The sequence below is a fragment of the Hyperoodon ampullatus genome (genome assembly GCF_949752795.1).
Source record: "Hyperoodon ampullatus genome assembly, chromosome: X".
In the NCBI taxonomy this organism is placed as follows: Eukaryota; Metazoa; Chordata; class Mammalia; order Artiodactyla; family Ziphiidae; genus Hyperoodon; species Hyperoodon ampullatus.
In genome coordinates this window covers 38,300,288-38,308,831 of record NC_136913.1, presented here as the reverse complement: position 1 = coordinate 38,308,831, position 8,544 = coordinate 38,300,288, and the positions used below count along the sequence as shown (strand labels likewise).

Below are 8,544 nucleotides of genomic sequence, written 5' to 3'. Positions count from 1 at the left end.
AGCCCAGAAATAAACCCATGCACCTATGGTCAATTCATCTATGACAAAGGAGGCAAGACTACACAATGGAGGAAAGAGTCTCTTCAACAAATGGTGCTGGGAAAACTGGACAGCTACATGTAAAATAATGAAATTAGATCATTCTTTAACACCATATATAAAAATAAGCTCAAAATGGATTAAAGACCTAAATGTGAGACCGGACACTATAAAATTCCTAGAGGAAAACATAGGCAGAACACTCTCTGACATAAACCTCAGCAATATATTTTTCAATCCACCTCCCAGGATAATGGAAATGAAAACAAAAATAAACAAATGGGACCTAATTAAACTCAAAAGTTTTTGCACAGCAAAGGAAACCATAAGGGCTTATGCTGACAGAGCGGAGCCAGCAGCGCCAGGATGGTGCTGCTGGAGAGTGAGCAGTTCCTGACGGAGCTGACCAGGTTCCTCCAGAAGTGCTGGTTGTCGGGCAGCGTGTTCATCACCCTGAAGCAGTATGATGGAGAGGACTGGGGCTGGCGGCAGGAAGAGAGCCTGAAGGAGTTAGTGCGCCGCGGCTGGCCCGGAGGGAGTCCGGGGAAAGGGTCTGGAGCTGCCGGAGAGGCAAGAGACTTTTTTCCCTTTTGTTGCCTGGTGCGCGAGGAGAGGGCATTAAGAGGGCTGCTTGGGGAGGCGCCGGAGACGGGCGCGAGCCACGGGTAAGGCGCGGACCTCGGAGGCGGGCGTGGGACGCTGGGGCGGCTGCTGCCGCCGCCGCCGCCCGGCCGCCGGCCGCCGCCGCAGGGCCTCTGTGCGAGCGCGGGTCACTGTCCGCCCCGCCTTCCGGGGGGGCCTGTGCACCCCGCCACTGCCGGGGTCCCGGGACCCGGGGACGGCTTTCCCGGGAGGGCGCACGGAGCGCCACGGGCTGCTGCAACGTCACGCCGGCCTCTGCCGCCACAGGCCCGCCCCACACTGCGCGCCCCTCCCTCCCCTCTGCCTGAGTGAGCCAGAGCCCCCAAATCAGCGGCTCCTTTAAACCCGTCCTGTCTGAGCGAAGAACGGACGCCCTCCGGCGACCTACGCGCAGAGGCGGGGCCAGGTCCAAGGCTGAGACCCGGGAGTTGTGAGAGCAGAGACAGGGAAATCTCTCTGTGCAGCCTCGGAGGCAGCGGATTAAAGCTCCACGGTCCATTTGATGTGCCCTGCGTCTGTGGAGTGCATGAATGGACAGCGAATCATCCCAAATTGAGGAAGTGGACCTTGAGGACAAGATTTAAGACTTTCCCCCCTTTTTCCTCTTTTTACAACGAATTATCCCAAATTAAGGAGGTGGACTTAGCAAGATTTCAGACTTCTCGCCCTTTTCCTCTTTTTACAACGAATTATCCCAAATTGAGGAGGTGGACTTGGAGAGCAAGATTTTTGATTTTTCCCCCTGCTCTCTTTTTGTGAATGTGTATGTGTAATCTTCTGTGTAAGATTCTCTCTGTATAGCTTTGCTTCCACCATATGTCCCAGGGTTCTATTGGTCCGTGTTTTTTTTCAATAATTACTTTTTAATTTTAATAACGCTACTATATTTCATACTTTATTCTATTTTACTTTACCTGCTCTTTCTTTTTTTCCTACCTTCCCTTCCTCCCTCCCTCCGCTCCTCCTTTCCTTCTTTCTTTTTCTTTCCTCCCTCCCTCCCTCCCACCCTTCTTCTTTCCACTTTCTTTTTCTTTCCTTCCTCCCTCCCTCCCTCCTGTCTTTCTTTCTTTCTTTCTTTCCTCCCTCCCTCCCTTCTTCCATTCACTCTTCCTTTTGCTTTCATTCCTCCCTCCCTTCCACCTTTCTTTCCTTCTTTCTTTCCATCCTTCCTCCCTCCCTCCCTTTCTTTCTTTCTTCCTTCCTTCCTTTCTTCCCTTCTTCCTTTCTTTCCCTCTCTCTTTCTTTCTTCTACTAATTCTTTCTTTCTACTTCTTCTCACTGTTATTCTGAGCCGGGTGGATGAAAGGCTCTTGGTGCTGCAGCCAGGAGTCAGTGCTGTGCCTCTGAAGTGGGAGAGCCAACTTCAGGACACGGGTCCACAAGAGACCTCCCAGCTCCACATAATATCAAGCAGCGAAAATCTCCCAGGGATCTCCATCTCAACACCAGCACCCAGCTTCAGTCAACGACCAGCAAGCTACAGTGCTGGTCACCCTATGCCAAGCAACTAGCAAGGCAGGAACACAACCCCACCCATTAGCAGAGAGGCTACCTAAAAACATAATAAGGCCACAGGCACCCCAAAAAACACCACCGGACGTGGACCTGTCCACCAGAAAGGCAAGATCGAGCCTTGGCCACCAGAACACAGGCATTAGTCCCCCCCACCAGGAAGCCTACACAACATACTGAAACAACCTTAGCCACGGGGGACAGACACCAAAAACAACGGGAACTACGAATCTGCAGCCTGCAAAAAGGAGACCCCAAACACAGTAACATAAGCAAAATGAGAAGACAGAAAAACACACAGCAGGTGAAGGAGCAAGATAAAAACCTACCAGACCTAACAAATGAAGAGGTAATAGGCAGTCTACCTGAAAAAGAATTCAGAATAATGATAGTAAAGCTGATCCAAGATTCTATTTCCAAGATCCAAAATCTTGGAAATAGAATAGACAATATGCAAGAAACAGTTAACAAGGACCTAGAAGAACTAAAGATGAATCAAGCATCAATTAAAAACACAATAAATGAAATGAAAAATACTCTAGATGGGATCAATAGCAGAATAACTGAGGCAGAAGACCGGATAAGTGAGGTGGAAGATAAAATAGTGGAAATAACTAATGCAGAGCAAAATAAAGAAAAAAGAATGAAAAGAACAGAGGACAGTCTCAGAGACCTCTGGGACAACATTAAACGCACCAACATTCGAATTATAGGGGTTCCAGAAGAAGAAGAGAAAAAGAAAGGGACTGAGAAAATATTTGAAGAGATTATAGTTGAAAACTTCCCTAATATGGGAAAGGAAATAGTTAATCAAGTCCAGGAGGCACAGAGAGTCCCATACAGAATAAATCCAAGGAGAAATACGCCAAGACACATATTAATCAAACTGTCAAAAATTAAATACAAAGAAAACATATTAAAAGCAGCAAGGGAAAAACAACAAATAACACACAAGGGAATCCCCATCAGGTTAACAGCTGATCTCTCAGCAGAAACTCTACAAGCCAGAAGGGAGTGGCAGGACATAATTAAAGTGATGAAGGAGAGAAACCTGCAACCAAGATTACTCTACCCAGCAAGGATCTCATTCAGATTTGATGGAGAAATTAAAACGTTTACAGACAAGCAAAAGCTGAGAGAGTTCAGCACCACCAAACCAGCTTTACAACAAATGCTAAAGGAACTTCTCTAGGCAAGAAACACAACAGAAGGAATATACCTACAATAACGAACCCAAAGCAATTAAGGAAATAGGAATAGGAACATACATATCAATAATTACCTTAAATGTAAATGGACTAAATGCTCCCACCAAAAGACACAGAGTGGCTGAATGGATACAAAAACAAGACCCATATATATGCTGTCTACAAGAGACCCACTTCAGACCTAGAGACACATACAGATTGAAAGTAAGGGGATGGAAAAAGATATTCCATGCAAATGGAAATCAAAAGAAAGCTGGAGTAGCAATTCTTATATCAGACAAAATAGACTTTAAAATAAAGACTATTAGAAGAGACAAAGAAGGACACTACATAACGATAAAGGGATCGATCCAAGAAGAAGATATAACAATTGTAAATATTTATGCACCCAACATAGGAGCACCTCAATACATAAGGCAAATACTAACAGCCATAAAAGGGGAAATCAACAGTAACACAATCATAGTAGGGGACTTTAACACCCCACTTTCACCAATGGACAGATCATCCAAAATGAAAATAAATAAGGAAACACAAGCTTTAAATGATACATTAAACAAGATGGACTTAGTTGATATTTATAGGACATTCCATCCAAAAACAACAGAATACACATTTTTCTCAAGTGCTCATGGAACATTCTCCAGGATAGATCATATCTTGGGTCACAAATCAAGCCTTGGTAAATTTAAGAAAATTGAAATTGTATCAAGTATCTTTTCCGACCACAATGCTATGAGACTAGACATCAATTACAGGAAAAGATCTGTAAAAAATACAAACACATGGAGGCTAAACAATACACTACTCAATAATGAAGTGATCACTGAAGAAATCAAAGAGGAAATTAAAAAATACCTAGAAACAAATGACAATGGAGACACGACGACCCAAAACCTATGGGACGCAGCAAAAGCAGTTCTAAGGGGGAAGTTTATAGCAATACAATCCCACCTTAAGAAACAGGAAACATTTCGAGTAAACAACCTGACCCTGCACCTAAAGCAATTAGAGAAAGAAGAACAAAAAAACCCCAAAGTTAGCAGAAGGAAAGAAATCATAAAGATCAGATCAGAAATAAATGAAAAAGAAATGAAGGAAACGATAGCAAAGATCAACCAAACTAAAAGCTGGTTCTTTGAGAAGATAAACAAAATTGACAAACCATTAGCCAGACTCATCAAGAAAAGAAGGGAGAAGACTCAAATCAATAGAATTAGAAATGAAAAAGGAGAAGTAACAACTGACACTGCAGAAATACAAAAGATCATGAGTGATTACTATAAGCAACTCTATGCCAGTAAAATGGACAACCTGGAAGAAATGGACAAATTCTTAGAAATGCACAACCTACCAAGACTGACTCAGGAAGAAATAGAAAATATGAATAGACCAATCACAAGCACTGAAATTGAAACTGTGATTAAAAATCTTCCAACAAACAAAAGCCCAGGACCAGATGGCTTCACAGGCGAATTCTATCAAACATTTAGAGAAGAGCTAACACCCATCCTTCTCAAACTCTTCCAAACAATATCAGAGGAAGGAACACTCCCAAACTCATTCTACGAGGCCACCATCACCTTGATACCAAAACCAGACAAGGATGTCACAAAGAAAGAAAACTACAGGCCAATATCACTGATGAACATAGATGCAAAAATCCTCACCAAAATACTAGCAAACAGAATCCAACAGCACATTAAAAGGATCATACACCATGATCAAGTGGGGTTTATTCCAGGAATGCAAGGATTCTTCAATATACGCAAATCAATCAATGTGATACACCATATTAACAAGTTGAAGGAGAAAAACCATATGATCATCTCAATAGATGCAGAGAAAGCTTTCGACAAAATTCAACACCCATTTATGATAAAAACTCTGCAGAAAGTAGGCATAGAGGGAACTTTCCTCAACATAATAAAGGCCATATATGACAAACCCACAGCCAACATTGTCCTCAATGGTGAAAAACTGAAACCATTTCCACTAAGATCAGGAACAAGACAAGGCTGCCCACTCTCACCACTCTTATTCAACATAGTTTTGGAAGTTTTAGCCACAGCAATCAGAGAAGAAAAGGAAATAAAAGGAATCCAAATTGGAAAAGAAGAAGTAAAGCTGTCACTGTTTGCAGATGACGTGATACTATACATAGAGAATCCTAAAGATGCTACCAGAAAACTACTAGAGCTAATCAATGAATTTGGTAAAGTTGCAGGATACAAAATTAATGCACAGAAATCTCTGGCATTCCTATATACTAATTACAAAAAATCTGAAAGTGAAATCAAGAAAACACTCCCATTTACCACTGCAACAAAAAGAATAAAATATCTAGGAATAAACCTACCTAAGGAGACAAAAGACCTGTATGCAGAAAATTATAAGACACTGATGAAAGAAATTAAAGATGATACAAATAGATGGAGAGATATACCATGTTCCTGGATTGGAAGAATCAATATTGTGAAAATGACTCTACTACCCAAAGCAATCTACAGATTCAATGCAATCCCTATCAAACTACCACTGGCATTTTTCACAGAAGTAGAACAAAAAATTTCAAAATTTGTTTGGAAAAACAAAAGACCCCGAATAGCCAAAGCAATCTTGAGAACGAAAAACGGAGCTGGAGGAATCAGGCTCCCTGACTTCAGACTATACTACAAAGCTACAGTAATTAAGACAGTATGGTACTGGCATAAAAACAGAAAGATAGATCAGTGGATCAGGATAGAAAGCCCAGAGATAAACCCACGCACATATGGCCAACTTATCTTTGATAAAGGAGGCAGGAATGTACAGTGGAGAAAGGACAGCCTCTTCAATAAGTGGTGCTGGGAAAACTGGACAGGGACATGTAAAAGTTTGAGACTAGATCTTTCCCTAACACCATACACAAAAATAAGCTCAAAATGTATTAAAGACCTAAATGTAAGGCCAGAAACTATCAAACTCTTAGAGGAAAACATAGGTAGAACACTCTATGACATAAATCACAGTAAGATCCTTTTGGACCCACCTCCTAGAGAAATGGAACTAAAAACAAAGATAAACAAATGGGACCTAATGAAACTTCAAAGCTTTTGCACAGCAAAGGAAACCATAAACAAGACCAAAAGACAACCCTCAGAATGGGAGAAAATATTTGCAAATGAAGCAACTGACAAAGGATTAATCTCCAAAATTTATAAACAGCTCATGCAGCTCAATAGCAAAAAAACAAACAACCCAATCCAAAAATGGGCAGAAGACTTAAATAGGCATTTCTCCAAAGAAGATATACAGACTGCCAACAAACACATGAAAGAATGCTCAACATCATTAATCATTAGAGAAATGCAAATCAAAACTACAATGAGATATCATCTCACACCAGTCAGAATGGCCATCATCAAGAAATCTAGAAACAATAAATGCTGGAGAGGGTGTGGAGAAAAGGGAACACTCTTGCACTGCTGGTGGGAATGTGAATTGGTACAGCCACTATGGAGAACAGTATGGAGGTTCCTTAAAAAACTAAAAATAGAACTACCATATGACCCAGCAATCCCACTACTAGGCATATACCCTGAGAAAACCATAATTCAAAAAGAGACATGTACCAAAATGTTCATTGCAGCTCTATTCACAATAGCCCGGACCTGGAAACAACCTAAGTGTCCATCATCGGATGAATGGATAAAGAAGATGTGGCACATATATACAATGGAATATTACTCAGCCATAAAAAGAAACGAAACTGAGCTATTTGTAATGAGGTGGATAGACCTAGAGTCTGTCATACAGAGTGAAGTAAGTCAGAAAGAGAAAGACAAATACCGTATGCTAACACATATATATGGAATTAAAAAAAAATGTCATGAAGAACCTAGGGGTAAAACGGGAATAAAGACACAGACCTACTTGAGAATGGACTTGAGGCTATGGGGAGGGGGAAGGGTAAGCTGTGACAAAGCGAAAGAGAGGCATGGACATATATACACTACCAAACGTAAGGTAGATAGATAGAGGGAAGCAGCCGCAGAATACAGGGTGATCAGCTCGGTGCTTTGTGACTGCCTGGAGGGGTGGGATGGGGAGGGTGGGAGGGAGGGAGATGCATGAGGGAAGGGATGTGGGAACAGATATATATGTATGACTGATTCACTTTGTTATAAAGCAGAAACTAATAAAATAAAAAAAAAGAGAGAACATGGGTTTTTGTGGCTAGGAAGACTCAATATTGTCAAGAGATCAGTTCTTTCCAAAAAAAAAAAAAAAAAAAAAAGAAGTATGATGGTCGAACTAAACCCATTCCAAGGAAGGGTTCTGTGGAGGGCTTTGAGCCCTCAGATTACAAGTGTCTGTTAAGAGCTACTGATGGGAAAAAGAATATCAGCACTGCGGTGAGCTCCAAAGAAGTAAGTTTCAGATGGCTTATTCAAACCTATTGAGAGCTAACATGGATGGGCTGAAGAAGAGGGACAAAAAGAGCAAGAGTAAGAAGAGCAAAGCAGCGCAGTGAAGGGCACCAGATTTCCTGCTTTCACCAGCTAACCACTGAATTGTTACTTTTCCTTTGGTTTTTACTTTTGGCCACAAAGCTGGGTTTCTGATTCCCCTACAATAACTGTTTTCATGTGAGATTAGGGTCATTTTTGGATGGAAGAAGGGCTGTAGTGTTTACAGGGTAGTTACAAGAAGCCAGTTTATTTTAGATCTGGCTACATGGTCTGTGTTGTATGTTTGTATGTTTCTGGATAATAGTTTATGGTCTCTGTAGCCGTCTGTGAAGAGCACTGTATCATTAAACCTGTATTTATCAGCACTGACGATCTTTTATTCCTTTTCCCACTCCATAAAAAGTTTCTGGCAATAGCTCCTCATTCTGGAATGATGTGATTATGAATAGGCTTTAGGCCCTGTCTTATGGGTTACTGGAATTGAAACCTGACAACTTTATAAAAAAGTTGTGTTATTTCATGGGTATTTTTCCCAACTTGCTGTATAATTTTATCATCATAGTTCCTTTAGCAAATTTGAATGAGTTCTCATAGCCAAATGAGAGTTTGCTTAACCAAACTAAGGATAAGCCTATTACAAAATCAAGAATAAAGATTCCAAGTTAAAAAAAAAAAAGAAGAAGAAGGAA

At 41.3% G+C, this 8,544-nt stretch overlaps 1 pseudogene across 1 annotated transcript; it reads left to right on the top strand.

Moving 5' to 3' along the window:
- The first annotated feature begins 405 nt into the window (after nt 1–405).
- On the top strand, nt 406–7,917 carry LOC307069632 (signal recognition particle 14 kDa protein-like; annotated as a pseudogene). Its single transcript has 2 exons — nt 406–500; nt 7,678–7,917. The product of its transcript is annotated as a signal recognition particle 14 kDa protein-like (transcript).
- The last annotated feature ends 627 nt before the right edge of the window (nt 7,918–8,544 follow it).